Below are 16,101 nucleotides of genomic sequence, written 5' to 3'. Positions count from 1 at the left end.
TGGATTTAGAGTTAGTGGGGCCCCCAGCCCTGTGCTCAGCTTCATTTTTGGGGCCCCTCTTTGGGACCCAGCCAAGAAAAAGAAAACTCTCTCCTCTCCCCCCAGCCCCCATTTTTCATTTTTTTTCTCTTCATCCTCCTCTAAGTAATAGGAAGTAAATGAAAATAAGTGAGGTACCTTGATTGTTCTTGTAGTCTAACTTATTTTTCCACAGACCACTTGAAAATCGCAGAGGGTCTCAGTGAACCACTTAATGATCTTTCCAAATATTGTTTGTACCATTAGCTAACTATTGTAAAGCACTTTAGATAAGAGCACTTTATTAAAAAATTTAAACAACCGTTGGAGTGCAGGGTCTGGCCAGGAGCTAGGGTGAGGGAGGGGGCTCAGGGTTAGGGCAGGATGTTGAAGTGTGGAGCCCTTACCTGGGGCAGCTCCTGTTTGGTGTGAGGGGTGCAGGTGGGAATGGGTGTGCGTGCAAGAACTCCCATTTAGGGTGTTTGGGGTGGGGATTTGGGGGTGGGGGGGTGTAGGAGTCGGGGCAGGAGGCTGGGGGAGGTGTGTGAGGGGGTGCAGGAGTCGGGGTGGGCAGACAGCTGGGGTCATGGGGGTGCTCACTGGAGGGGGTATGCCCAGATTCCAGCCCCTTCCTGAAGGCTCTGCCCCTGCCTCTTTTCCTCCTCCTCCCCCCCCACCCACAAGAAAAGCAAAGCAACTTTAGCTAGGGGATTGTAGGTGTCCTCAAAACAGGTACGCATTACTCCATAACTTCTGTACTATAACAGTAGGCTGACTGAAGTATGTTTTTACTCTTGAATCATTGCACATTTTCAGCATGAGGAACTTAAATCCAAAAAGAGTCAAAGGAAGCAAATCTGTCTTGCAAGGCTTTGGCTTTGCAAGGCTTTGGCTTTTTTGTCAGCCAAAAAAGCTGAACCAGAATTGCTGAATGGGTCAGTGACAAAGGTGAACTGACAGAATAAGTTTCCCTCACTGAAACGATTTTCCAGATCCTCCAAGAGGATACTCAGGTATTTGGTTACACCTAAGTCGACTTTTTGCTGCACATTCCAACCGCCTAAGCTGATAAACTGAAAAGTCCATTCCTCTTGTAGGTGCTGGACTGTCAGGTATTGTCATTCTAAATGTATTAAATTATTTCATTATCATCAAATATTGTTAGCTGAGGTTTCTGAAGCTCCAGGTTCAAGGAAGCAAGCTTTGGTAAAAACGATTTAGACAACCATGTACTTCTGGATCTTGTAGTTTTTGGGACAGTTACGGTGAAATGTTATTCAAAACCTCAATGAGCTCTTCCCAGAGCTTAAAGAGCCTCTGCACACTGTCATTAAAACTAAGCCAGTGGACTGGGTTGTTGTTCAGCAGCATCGTGTGTGTCTCACAGCCCATTTCACACACAGTTGCGGATCTTCCTTTATTGACGTTGCTGGTGTTGACAGCATTGATGCATTTTTTCCACTATGGATTCAACCTCATCCATACTTTCCATTGAAGCTTTGCTGGTAAATACTTCTTGGGCAAAACATTGAAACAGAAAACGTTTGAGTGCACCTTTCTTGGAAGCAGTTCAACACCCTACTCATCCACTTTGCATAGCTACTTCCTCATCAATTGTCAAACCACAGAGATTGTCAAAGTTAACATGGCACGCCTACATTCTCATCTGAACACATTCAAAAATGTATTTGTCAGTAGGCCTATCTCTGAGGCACCTGACATAAAATACCTTCGGAAAAACAATGGCAATCACAGTCCAAAAAGTGAACACATACGATTACCTTGGGATTCCTCATGACATCAAGGCTCTCATCCAAGCACAGACTGTAGAAAGGGCTTGCTGCGAGTTTTCCAGCAATTTCATTTTGTAGAAAATTCACCAGATCTCTTGTGCTCCCCTGTAATGTGCTGTTGCTCAGTGGTATCTCTCTGAAAAGCTTACTTTCTGGTTCTATGGCCAGAACAATTTTCTTCAGGAGTTCTCCATCGCTGAATGGTTTTCTTGCTTTCCCCAAAAGTAGTGCAACTTTAAAAGTAGGCACTCAAATCTGATCTGGTTTATTCAAAAAAGTCTTTGAGCCGCCACTGTTGTCTTTCAAACTCAGTTTTTGCATCATGTAACAGCTTGCGCCTCTGAAACTCATTGTGGTAATTCTGTTCAAGTATCCCTACATGAGTGCTCTAGTAACATTGCATTGCATAAATTTTGATTTGATGAATTTCTCTCTTGCAAACATTGTGTGGATCAGAATGCAACTTGCTCAGAAACTGAATCAGACAGCTTCAGAAACACTAGAAACTGGTCTTGAAATGTTTGTTTTTCTTCCTTCCATGTTCTGCTTTTCTTAGCAGGAAGTGGCTCCTGTGGGACCATCTCTGTATCACATTCAGAGGCACTTTCTGGCACTGATTTTTTTGAAAAACTTTCTGATACCCATTTGTGTCTTAAACTCTTTTGCCTTCTGCCACAAACAAACAGTCTCAGCCCACTCAAACACCACACAGTGATTTTGCCAACAATGAAGTTGACCAAAAGCAACTTACAACAAAAACAGAAAAATTCCCTACATTTCCCATCCTTGGTAACCTTGCAGTCTTGACTGCATTGGTTACCATTTCTGTGTCCCAGGTGTACTAGAATACCTGTGCTGCATAAAGGCCTTTCTTACCTTGGCCTTAACCCAACTTGTGGTAATAATAATTGACACTATAGTAACAAACTGAGAATATACCACACCTTTGTAACTTCAGTGGGACTTGCAAATAAACTTTCCCACCAATGAGTGAACTTTGCATCCTTTAGTACCCGTTTAAGGATCTTTTCAAATGTTGTTTGTGGAGTGATGGATGGTAAGCATCAAATTTTTACCTTGGTTGGCCAGATCCTTAATGTGACCCTCTAGTACAGGGTGCTGGACTAATTGTTCCAACACCTTTATGTTTACCCCTAGATGGATAGGGTCTAGGTAGTTGCACAAACTTTATGAGAGCACAGTGTTCTGTATATTTAACTTTTCTGAAACAAAACTTATATTGCACCTTTGTATAGTCATGACAAAACAAAGACAAATTGACATGGGGATTGTTTACAACTTCGTAAAAGAAGTTAACAGTAAATGTTCTACAAAGATTTCTAACACAAACACAGTTGCTATTAACTATTACTAACTCTGAATGGTTGCTTTCATATATCTGAAGGTCATAGTGGCATTTTCCTTGGTCCGGATCTAAGCAGATATGTGGAGCCATATAGACATCAGTGGCACAGATATATCCATTACCTGGTTCCCTTACACATCCACTAATATCAATACTGTAGTATTGCCCTTCACTTTCCTGCACCCAACTTCGGATGTCTGAAGGTATTAACACCGACTGGTTAATATTAATACACAAGGGAATGCAGGGATATGCCCACTTTGTGCTGGCATTGCTGATGGTTAGGATGTGAGCTGTTCTATTCATGTCTGCATCAAAACAAAAATCTACTAGCTTCCACCAGGCATGATGTTCTCTCTCAAAAGGCATGACATCTTTAAACATTAGGTTTTTACCTCAAGGGGAATATTACCCTGAAATCCTGCTCTTAGGATTCCTACCACTACATCCTGTAGCAATGCCTGGGTCGGCATACAGGCAAGTGCCCATGAGGTGTTGGACTGGAGCACACCTTTAGCCTTGATTGTTTTATCAAGATTTTTTTTCTTGGTGGTGTACAGACATTCATGGTATCTACAGCATCATAATTTAACTCACTGATTTTACTGAGTGTAGAGGTAAGGGGCTGGCTGAGGGAGGTCATATCGTATCCTGATTTTCTGGGCCAAGTTGGTAGTACTCAGTGAATTTGCCACCCCAAGGCTAGTCCCACCCCTCCTAGCACTGTGGCTGCTAGGTTCCTCTTTTGTTTGGAGTACTTAGAGATGATGCTTGTCTAACCAAGCATCCCAGCCTCTCGTTAAAGGTGTCACAAAAGGCGCATATCTGGGGGACATATGAATTAGCACTGGAATGTCCATATTTACTCTTTTTAGAGAGTAACTGGGACTGATAATAAGTAACCTTTTCAGGTCCTGTTTTACCACCAGAGGGCCGATAGAACTAACATAGGGTTTGGGCACAACAGTTATTATAGTATATTTTACCCCAGAAGGACCTGCCAGGTACCACATTCCAGAGTCATCTACAGACACAGACAAGTTAATACTTCCTACCTTAATTGATTAGTCTTGTTATAGTTGGTATGGTAACACCCATTTTTTCATGTTCTCTGTGTATGTATGTATGTATGTCTGTCTGTCTCTCTTCCTACTGTATTTTCCACTGCATGCATCCGATGAAGTGGGTTTTAGCCCACAAAAGCTTATGCCCAAATAAATGTTAGTCTCTAAGGTGCCACAAGTACTCCTTGTTCTTTAAACAAAAACCATTCTTAAACATACAAACGAGCAAAACTTGTTCACATATTCCGAAGCATTACAGTATTGCTTTGGTTGGCTATTACAATTTAATACAAGAAAATATGCACTTGAAGGGGTGTGTAACCATACTCTTACATATGGTACATAGGATTACATATTTAGGAATATCTTTACTTCCTGGATCCCTTCCCTCAGTTTTTAGGCCAAATTAGACATCATACAGGCACATCTTAGGGGACTTTTTATTATAAGACCACTAGTACAGTTGGTGACGCATCTGTCATGTAGCTTCCAAACACAGCTCTCGCCAAATTTGGTAACCTTCCCTAAAGGTTCCAAATTTCTCTCAGTTAAGATTACATTAGTGTTATAACTAACTACATCCATGTTTACCTTATTGCCCATTTCCTCCTTCCATTGGAGGATACAGTTGGTGTCTCTTTTGTAGGTGACCACCAAGCATTTATCATCAAGCAAAGGTGGTCCATTAGATACTCCCCATGGTCTTTTCTCATTTCCAAGAAATTTCCGAAATTTTCAATTTCCTTAGTACCATTCACAGGTGATTCAAGGTTATAAAAATAATGTTCCCCTTCTTCTATCGACAACATATACATGTTTGTATAATTAAAAGCAATAGCAGGTGATTGATGATTTTGGACACCTGAGAGATGAACAAAGAGAGAGATTACATTTTGCAGTAACTTGGCCCCTTTCCCATTTAAGGGTTTTAACTTTTTTGCCCTTTAAATTCCACCTTGTAGACGGTGGGGCTGGCTTTATTTGTAATTATCACAGGCCCTATCCATCTTGGGCTTAGGACATGCCCTCTTTCTGAATAGAATTTGTATAAAACACAATCCCCAATGTTCCATTGAACAGGTTTCAATGTGTCTCCTAACCTTTTTTCCATGAACTTGGCATTTGCCTTCAACTGTAGGGCGACCTGTCTTTGAATACAACTGATGTTATTCAGAAGCTCCTTCATATACTTATCTATCAGAACCCTGGGTTGGTAGTGGTCAGGAGGAACCCCTCCTACCCATCAATGCTCTGGAATCTTCATCACACAACCTATTATTACCACCTTGTGTGGTGTAAAGCCAAGGGATGCTATTGTGGATCTTAATGCCATGAAGACCAATGGCAACTTTTGGTCCCGGTTCTTTCCATTATTGCTGGTGATCTTATGGAGAGCAACCCACAGCTCTGGGGGTGTCCCGCAATATGAAATTGTTTGATACCCAGAGCCTGACATAGGGCCTTCATTATTTCACTCACAAAGTGGGGATCCTGGTCTGAGTCGATGGTTTCAGGTGTGGCGGTTCAATGATCAGACAGAACACAGCTTTATGCAAGCAAACAGGCTGGTCAGCGGAGATGGGCTGTTCTGCCCCCCCGCCTTCCACCTTCTCCTTTTATTATATTTCTCCCCCTAAGCATTACACACTGCTACCCAAAGGAATGTAGGACGTTAATTAATATACTTAGTTACCATCCTTTATCTACTACAATCCTGGTTCTCAGGCCTTGAGCCCAGGCTAAGAAAGCCTCCCACAGTTGCTGTCCAAACAATCAAGTTCTCATGGTTCATATCTAGCCCTTGTCCTTGGATAGAGCAATGTGTGCATTGCTTCTACAAAACAGTCAGGGTGTGCCCTGCCTGCTTCCAGGTGGAATAGCTAAACATGAACTCTTCATCCCCCCGTTTTTTTATTTAATGATATTTGGCCATCTTATGGTAGCCGTCAATTTGTTTTGTCATGCTATTTAACTCCCAGACAGACAAGGACATAACCTGGGGAGCTTTCCACGGCAAAATTTTACAAAGTCTTAACAAGGAAGGAATACATTGTACACAGCAGCAGCAAAAAAATAAGCCCAATGATTACAAACACAGAATAACCAAAAAGCTCAACATCTGCAATACAATCATCTAAAAGGGGTACACTTCTTTTACTACAATTGTAACCAGCAAAAGGCAATATAAGTGTCATTCTACTAAGACAGCAAAGGGTGCCATCACTTAAATTTGCAGAAATATAATTAAAGGTGCGTGAACCGCAAGTAAAAAACCATCCTGATGGTAGGATGATATGGCCATAATTATATGAAACATTAACAGCATGGGAACAATTTAAAAGGGGTTGAGAAATTTTTCGACAGCCCAAGGGCACCTTTGTACTAGTGCAGTTAACTACACGCGCACAGGTGACATTGTGAGCCCCGGCCGGGTACGGTGTGTGGAGGGATATAGCCGTGCAAGGCAGAGTATAGTTGGCCGGGCCCCAATTAGCCATGCTAGAGTACTGGGAGGAAAAATTCGCATAAGCAGAGAACAGTGTCTTATTCTCCATCTCCTCAGGGTGATGACATACTGGAATAAGGCATGTACCTAACAAATCTCCGGCTGCTACAGAATTAGATAAACAAAAGTGGGTAACATTTGCTATTGAAGCCAATCTTTCCCATATGTTATATGTTATTCGGGCTCGTAACGGGGGAAGCGCTTCCGAGCCAACCCCTACAGGAAATAGCAGGCACAAAAGGCACACAATCATCACAGAATTAGCAGTGATTTGGGCGAGAATCGCCACAAAGTCTCAGGAGTCTCTGGCTGTTGATCTGCTGCCAGTCTTCGTTGGACCAATGCTTTTACTGCTCCCCATGTCACGGGCTGGCTTGGGATGCTACGCCTCCTCCGTTTCCGTCCCGTCGTTGTCGACTCGGGGGGCAACGCGGTCTCCTCCAAGGTCAACTGAAACTCTGGTATGGGATTCGACAGTCCCTGGTGCCATGCCATGTTGTTTAAGTGCCGGTCGCACACACCGAGCTGGAACCCACAACGGTCCTGCAGGGAGGGACACAGCAGCATATCCCCGACCCCAAGTGATTAGAGGTACTGGGCCCAGCCACTGTGGATCGGGCAGCTGACGGTAAAAGACACGCGGTCTTTCCAGTACCTCAGATTTGTGAAAATGCCGATCCGCAGGGGTCTGCTGATCTGCATTCAGTGTTAAATTATTTAAAGTAAACAAGAGGATATGCATTTGTTGTTGAATGTCTCCTAAGGTTCGGAGACGCAGCTCCCCTTGTTTTAATTGTTTATCTAGCAAGGTTTTGAGTGTGCGATTGGCACGTTCAACAATGGCTTGGCCCGTGGAATTATAAGGGATTCCGTGTTTAAGACGGACGTCCCAGCGGGCACAAAAGGTGGAGAGGGCTGCAGAGCAGTAGGCTGGGGCATTATCTGTTTTAATTTGGCAGGGGCGACCCATAACAGAAAAGCAGGCCAGCAAATGGTGAATAACTTTGTTAGTGGCTTCCCCACGTTGTGGGGTTGCCCAAAAGAAGCCTGAATAAGTATCAACGGAAACATGTAAAAACGAATAGGGGCGGAATTGTGACACATGAGTAACATCCATTTGCCACAGCTGATTTGCTGCGGTACCTCGGGGGTTAACGGCATAAGAAAAAGTAGGAGCAGCAGCAGCACAGTGGGGGCAGGAACGAACAATGAAACGTGCATGATCAGCAGGAATGTGAAACTGCCGGGCCAAAACAGAGGCAGACTGATGAAAAAAGGCATGGCTTTCAATGGGGTCAGAAAAAAGGGAATTTACCTGACCACGCAACGCGCGATCGGCGCGTGCATTGCCCTCAGTGAGTGGCCCAGGCAGAGGGGTATGACTGCGAATAGGAGCAACAAAGTAAGGGAAATGACAAGTGGCAAAAGGGTGCTGCAAAAACAAAAACAGGCGAAGGAGGTCTGCATCAACCTGGGGGGTAATGAGGGCAAGGGGTAAATGATCAATTACCTGATAAACATAATGGGTATCCACAATTAAATTAAAGGGACAATCAGCAAAAGGTTGAAAGGCCAAAATAACAGCAGCTAATTCTGAGGGCAAAGGGGGATGGTGAAAAAACAATCTTTTAAATCTAACACACAAAGTTGATCGGTTTGAGGAATTAAATTTGGATTTGGTAAGCCAAATTGCAAGGGGCCCATAGGTTGGATGCGTTTATTTATTTCCCTTAAATCATGTAACAGCCGCCAAGCACCCGATTTTTTCTTAATAACAAACACCGGGGTGTTCCAGGGAATAGTGGAGCTCTCCAGTCGCTGTGCTTGCAAATGCTGCTGCACAAGCGAATGAAGTGCTTTTAGCTTTTCTAGAGGGAGGGGCCACTGGTCAATCCACACGGGCTCTAAGGATTGCCACACCAATAGTAATGTGGAGGGCAAGGTGGGTGAGGGAGGGTTTTGGGCCATCAGATATTAATATCGAGGGTGGTGTTTAACTTTGAAAGTAAATCACGGCCCCAAATATTGAGGTGGACAGGGAGTACAAAAGGACGGATTGTAGCAAGGGTACGGCCTCCCGGTTTAGAGACCGTGACCCAAGACAAACTTTGGCGCCCGGGTTTACTACCCCCGATCCCCCACAATTCTCTAGAAGGAACCGTAGGCCAACTAACCGGCCACTCCAGATCACGAATCACCGTAACGTCAGCTCCAGTGTCCACCAGCCCTGTAAAAGGAACATCATTTAAGAGAAGTGTTAACTGAGGTTTCGAGGGGCGGACTGACATTGTCAGAGCAACAAGTGGAGAAGACGCGCTGTGAGACGGCGAGTGAGACAACGTCGATCCAAAGCCGCCTCTGCCCCGAGTTCGATCCTCGGCAGCTGGCACCTGATAGGGGACTAAAATCAATTGTGCAATTGACCGTCCACGCGAGAGCGACTGGGGAAGATGAGTCCACACCTGAACCTTAATAATGCCAGTGTAATCAGCATCAATGACCCCTGGAATGACAAAAAAGCCCTGTTTCCCAGCATGTGAGCGAGGGAGAACAAGACCTACAAAGCCGGCAGGGAGAGGTCCTGTCACCTGTGTAGGTATGGCACAGACCTCCCCTGGCAGCCGAAAGTCAGTGTCCTCCTGCATGATCAAATCAAGCCCTGCACTTCCAGCAGTCGCCGCCCTCATAGAGTCTATGGATTTTAAAGCAGAGGAGCGGTTGTCTGAGTAGGAAACACCCCCGTTTGGCCCTGGGTTCGGGGGGGACCCGTCGCGCGGTTTCCCGACCCGCTACGACACTGATTAGCCCAGTGATAACCTTTCCCACACTTGGGGCACTTCTTTGAGGGTCGGGCTGGTGCCTTAGATGAGCGGCACTCCCGCTGAAAATGACCCTCCTTACCACAGCGGTAACAACGCTTCCCCTCCTTCCCGGTTTTTCTGAGGGCGGCAGCCAGAACTCCAGCCTTGTGGGCTTGTGTGCCAATGTTCTGGCACACCCGCAGCATGTCTGAGAGCTCTAAAATACCAGAGGCTTGTGCTGCCTGGAGAGCACGGCGGCAATCCTCATTTGCATTTTCAACTGCCAATTTTAACAGGAGCTCGTGAGCTGCCTCAGTGTTATCCACCTGTCGGAGGATAGCCTCATGCAATCTGTTGGTAAAATCCAAAAAGGACTCTGAGGCACCCTGACGGATACTGACAAAGCTTTTGGTAGGCTTGCCTGAATCCGGGACCTTCTTGAAAGCATGCTGGGCACAGGTGGAAATAATGGGGAAGACGGCCTGAGGGAGTTGAGACTGCATCTCAATAGTAGCCAACGGGCCCCCCCCTGCCAAATGCTCATAAATGATACCGTGCTCTCTATGTACCTGAGCTTGGCGTTCTGCCATCTGCCGATACTCACTAAGCCAAATAACATACTGACTGGGTGATAACATCATGCGCAGCAGCGTTTTCCAATCCTCAGGGATTAGGGAGTACCCAGTATCTATCCCTTCAATGAGACCACGCACAAAGGTGCTAGTCAGGCCAAATTCACGAATTGCTTTCTTTACCTCTCTAACCACCGAGTATGGCAAAGTGGTCCAGGTGCCCACGGGGTTGCCCTGGTCATCATTCTGCCAGGTCACCGGGCAAACTGAGACCAGATCAGCCAGCTCCTCCACTGTAAGATCTGATCGAGCTTTCGCTGAGTGAACCATTTGTTGCACCAGCGAAAGCTTCTGAGCAGATGCAGATGAGCCTCCGGGGGGCCCCACGGGAGGAGGGTGATCACACACCGGCTCCGGTGGGGAAGGCCAGGGAGGCGGAGGTAATAGAGGCACTGGGGGCGAAGCAGGGGGAGGGATGGCTGCAGGAGCGGACAGGGGTGGCGGGATCGGCAGCCCCTCTGTTGGTGCTGGAGAGGGCCTTTCCGAGGCGACACGCTGTGTCGCATCGCCAGGAGGGGGGATGGCTGCAGGAGCGGACGGGTGTGGCGAGATCACCAGCCTCGCGAGGGAGGGCCTGTCGGAGGCGACACGCTGTATCGCGTCGCGACAGAGGTGCCAGGCATGTAAAGCCTGCACGGGTGCCCGAGGCTCTTCGTGCAATGTCTGGCCCAATCGCTCCCAGTCCGCTAGCTTAAGGCTTCCGGCTTCAGGGTACCACGGGCACTGGGCACGCACCTCCTGTAGCAGGAGAGTAAGTGCTCGAGCCGGGCAGTCATGCTGAGCCTTACGCAGCAAATACTGCAGCTCATTGCGGTGTTGCACTTGCAAAGCAGAGAGGGAGCTTCCCATACTTACCACAATGAAAAATACTCACCGGGATCCACGAAGCGGATGAGTGACGCGTCTGAAACCCTTGCCGGGCGAGGTGAGTGCTGAGGGCCCCACGTTTGGGCGCCAGTTGTGGCGGTTCAATGATCAGACAGAACACAGCTTTATGCAAGCAAACAGGCTGGTCAGCGGAGATGGGCTGTTCTGCCCCCCCGCCTTCCACCTTCTCCTTTTATTATATTTCTCCCCCTAAGCATTACACACTGCTACCCAAAGGAATGTATGACGTTAATTAATATACTTAGTTACCATCCTTTATCTACTACAATCCTGGTTCTCAGGCCTTGAGCCCAGGCTAAGAAAGCCTCCCACAGTTGCTGTCCAAACAATCAAGTTCTCATGGTTCATATCTAGCCCTTGTCCTTGGATAGAGCAATGTGTGCATTGCTTCTACAAAACAGTCAGGGTGTGCCCTGCCTGCTTCCAGGTGGAATAGCTAAACATGAACTCTTCATTCAGGCAGACCAAAGCGTGCAAAGGTTTTTTGCTGTTGTGGAGGCTGTATTATTTCTGGTAGGATAAGCCTCCACCCATTTGGAGAATGCATCTATGATGACGAGGCAATATTTATTACCTCTGCCCATACAGGGTAATGGCCCAATAAAGTCAATTTGTAAATGTGACCATGGACCAACAATCTTTTGGTGTGCCATGGGGCCCTTGATTACTTTGTGGTCTGCGTTATTTTCAGCACACTGCAAGCAAATAGACATCTCTAGTTATTCCCAACCACCAGCCCATGCTTAGGATTCTGTTGGTGTTTTTTTCCACTCCAAAAGTGGCCTTGGTTATGTGATAGGTTGATGAGTTCTCTTCTCAAGCATTCAGGCACCACTAATACCGGTGTAACATTGTTAACATCTTCCCTTTGGGCCATGATGATACCATTCTTGTTTTTGAAGAGCTTATACCCTCTATATTCCTCTTTTGACTGAAGGTCCTGGACTTTGTCAGCTTTTTGATGGTCTATGATGTCTACCTGGCTCATGATTTCAGATTCTGCAAGTTGCCCTTTATAGATCTTATCAGACTTGGTCCACAAATATTCTTTTCCCACTAATGCTGCTTGCTTTGTGAGGCTATCAACTTGATTGTTGTGTTTTGCAATTTCGGCCTGATCTTTCCTGCGTGCCTTCACTTTACAGGAAATATGTATTACCTGTCCTGGAGGTGGCAAAATCCCAGATGTGTAAAAGGTATTTTGCATAGGAGACAGGTCTTCCATCCGAGGTCTTCATGGATCTCTGGATCCATACTGGCATCCATTTTGTGAGTGCCTTCACCACCCAGAGTCTGAACATACCAACAAGTTGCTCTTTGGGTCCGCAGCATCTAAGACGGCCAGGATGGCAACAACTTCTGCTGCCTGTGCAAATTGGCTAGGACAGTGCTGTGCACGATGGTCTATGAGCTGAGCTGAAGGGCGGTATAGCCCGCATGCAGCTTGCCATCCTTGTGATAGCAACTCCCATTGACTACCCAGACGTCAAGATGTTTATCTTTGGCTTCCTGGTATGTCATGCCCATTTTAAAGGTGCTCTAAGTTGTCTGATGTTAGAGGGCACTCATGCTCCTCACCTTGTATTAGCAAAGCATATGGTGCAGCTGATAGTTGAGATGTCTTGTCAATTTTGCTGTCCCTGTTGATTAGGCTAAGAGTCCAGAATGCTAACCTAAGTTTGAGACCCTTCCTTCATTTATTCATCCTGAAAGGACATACTTGGTAAGAGTGTGGGCTGTTTTGAGACTGACTGGGGACATTCTGATGATATATTCTCAGTGGCTGCGTGCCCATGTAAGGACCAATACCTCCTTTTCACATGCTGTATACGGTTGTTCTACATTGCTTAGTACTCTTGAGCCATATGCAACTGGTTTAGGACCATTACCAGCATCCTGCGTTAGGACTGCACTTAGATCTTTTCCTGTTGTAGCCAGCTGTAACTGATAGGGAGTATTAGGCATAGGATAAGCAAGAGTCGGAGCCTTCATAAGGGCTTGCTTTAGGCTGACAGAGGCATTTTTCTGTTCTTCTCCCCATATCCAGTATTGTCCCTTCTTCAGCAACTGGTACAGAGGGCGGGCCATCTCTGCATAACCTTCAATGAATTCTCTCGAGAATCCCTGTCAGGTCCAAGAAGGAACATAGAGAAGATCGGTTCTGTGAAGCAGGAAACTTATTTATGAGCTCAATTCTTTGAGTGTCAGGTTTTCTTCCTTCAGCTCCTAACTCTATGCCCAGGTACGTTATTTTTTGGCACACCAGGTGATAAGTGATGGTATGCCAGGTGAGTGAGAGCAGTGCAATTGCACATGGAACAATGGGCACTGATCTGCCACTCTGATGGGCAGCAGCCGTGGGACACGCGAACCAACCTTAAATACTCTCCTGTTAAGAGGCAGATTACGGTCATGCGACCATACCTTTTCCTGCATGGCGGAGAAAAAGGCGCCAAATCTGGCAACAAGATAGGCACCAAAAATGGAGGGACAACAACCACCCCTTGAATCCAAGATGGATAAGTAGGGAAAAACAACAAAAACAGAAAAATTCCCTACAAAACCACCTTTGTGGCTTTCTACTCCTGGAGCTGATGGATGCTGACATGAAATAGAACAGCTTGGAGAATACAAGCCAATCTCTATGGAGAATCTTCCCACCAAAATCAAAAAAGAAAAGTAGTTTTAAATTGAGACACTTTGAAAAAGTTCACCTCTAAAGATTATTCTAAGATGTTTTCTTGCAAGATCCTATCTTGAGAACAGAAAGTGGGAGCTAATTTAAATAATGATTCCAACACAAAGAACTATGGTGTGCAACAGCTAAGTTTGCACAAGTACAAGTACCAACTCAAACGACTTGGAAAATTCACAGTTAAGAGATAGCAAACACTATACAGCAGCCAGCCAACAAAAATGCATGGAAATTAAAATCTTAATAATCCATCACACACTTGTAAGGAAACACCAAAATAAACCTTCAACTGTATTCCTGTAGTGATTAAAGCATATGATTCTGAAATAACTTTTCATCCATAACAGTTTCAAAATCACTAGTGACCATAAAACACTAGACTGTTTTACTCCTAGTTTACAGTTTTCCTGCAAATTCTGGTCACCATTAAGTTTACACAAAGAGTTACTTAAACTTATGAATAGAAGGTATGCTCATTCTGAGACCTCTGAGTTTCTCCAGTCAGACCGAAAACTTGACATGCCTGATCTTTCTGAAATTAAAAAATAAAATAAAAAAAAATGCCCAAAAGAATCCAAAAAACAAACCAACCAACCAGACACCACAGAAGAGTTTTTCTGGTTTTAATTTCAGGCCTTCTTCATACACTATAAAGTAGCAAAAAAGGCACAAATTCTTTGCAGATTACCTTCATGTTACTAATATAGTCAATTTTAGCTTCATCTTAGTTATTTTTTGTCTGGGAATAAAACTATTATATTTTGCAAGAAGTCTGATGGTAAGCTAAGTATGTGCGCTACCTTTTCGTATCTTGAGATAGGCTGACACTCAGGAATATCATGACCGTTCTCAAAAACATGAAGTACTTGTAACATGGCATGTGGGCACACACAAAAGTAGGACTAAGCACTGCAGAATAAGGCTGATCAGATCCTCAGATTAACTGTTCTATTATTTTCATTATTTTTTTTCCTAGTAAAAGGAGGTGTTTTTTTCTTTTTTGCATAGCTTTTCTTCTTGAAGTCCCTTCATAGTACATTGAATCAACCCAAGTTAGAAAATAACATACCAAAATGGATGTTAACATACCAATAACTTCCACCATCTACTCCTGTATTCTGCCTCTGCTATGATCTGTACCTTTGAAACTCTCTTCTCAAGGAGGATTCAGCTACTATTCTTATCTGAAGTATTTGTGCCTTAAGGAAGGGCTCGTATTATTCCCTCATTTTAGGAGTATTCAATGTTTGTAAATAAATGTAAAAGGGAAAACATACAAAGTAAGTATCTGAATGCATAAACTCCTTTATTGAAAATATTGCGATAGCATTGCATTACATATATTCAATATTCATAGTTTAAAGTGTAAAGGGTCACAGAAGTTTTAATGAACAACACTGCTGAATATAGAACACAGCGTTTAGATATGCTCTGACAAGTACAGAGTAATGGAATAAACTGTAGGTAAATAAGAGAGATAGGTATGTAAAATGACAATTTTTTTTTGCTTGTAACTAGTAAGGGGTATGCAACTGGCCAAAATGGCAGACATTATTGGACATTCCTAGCATCTCTCAAAGCACTATGCTATTAGCAGGTTCTGAAATATCTTACAGCTAAATCCATCAGAACTTTTTTTTATGGATAGACCAAGTGGTAGAAAACAGTGTTAATAGCTTATGTGCACTGTGTTACAGACTTCTTGTTTTTACAGCATCAGTTTTTAACTGCATGGAACCTCTGTGTGGACTTTAAGACTGATTGATGCTTGGCATCTAAGTTGTTCCCTTTTATTTCTGGGGGATGGGAGAAGAGGGTGAACAGTAGTAACTAACTGGAGTTGTACTACTGTGGTGGAATATTCCAAGTGTTTACAGTGCATTTTTGAGAATGAGTGCAACACCATTTCTAACCTGACTTCTTTTAAGATGATTAATTGGATTCAGTATGACGTGTTACATTTTGCTTTGAACTCTAAAGGCAGGACAGTATTCCTTTCCTACTAGCAGAGATTATCATTTAAATAATTTTTTTTTTAAACAAAAACACCCACAAAGCCATGTTTTTTGACAAGGTAGAATTGGTCACATACCATAAAGAAAAGTATTTTCTTATTTCCTTCAGTTATCTTTTGTATCTGTTGGTGTTTTCACAGCACTAACTGGATTAGAGTTCAGCTCTGCCTTTCATAAATGAAATGTCCCTCCAGAGAAAAAATTCTGGTCAGCATTTAAATGCCACTTCATTAAACCAAAAAAGAAATAATTAGTTACTTGTAAAAGCATAAGTTAGCATGTTGGTTCAAGCCTTTTTCAGGAAGGAAACCAAATAAGAATGA

At 44.2% G+C, this 16,101-nt stretch overlaps 1 long non-coding RNA gene across 3 annotated transcripts; it reads right to left on the bottom strand.

Moving 5' to 3' along the window:
- Window positions 1-5,788: 5,788 nt before the first annotated feature.
- Window positions 5,789-11,516, bottom strand: LOC311518268. 3 transcript variants are annotated; one of them, XR_014710936.1, is made up of 3 exons: window positions 11,055-11,516; window positions 8,922-9,148; window positions 5,789-7,290 (listed from the first exon to the last, which is right to left on the bottom strand). It is a non-coding gene; the product is annotated as an uncharacterized lncRNA (long non-coding RNA). The 3 variants fall into 3 exon arrangements; XR_014710937.1 differs by having other exon boundaries at window positions 8,922-8,974; XR_014710938.1 differs by lacking the exon at window positions 8,922-9,148 and having other exon boundaries at window positions 5,789-8,129.
- Between the last annotated feature and the right edge of the window lie 4,585 nt (window positions 11,517-16,101).

Source organism: Lepidochelys olivacea, assembly GCF_965140295.1.
Source record: "Lepidochelys olivacea isolate rLepOli2 genome assembly, chromosome: 3".
NCBI lineage: Eukaryota > Metazoa > Chordata > Testudines > Cheloniidae > Lepidochelys > Lepidochelys olivacea.
This window is presented reverse-complemented; position numbering and strand designations above follow the sequence as displayed.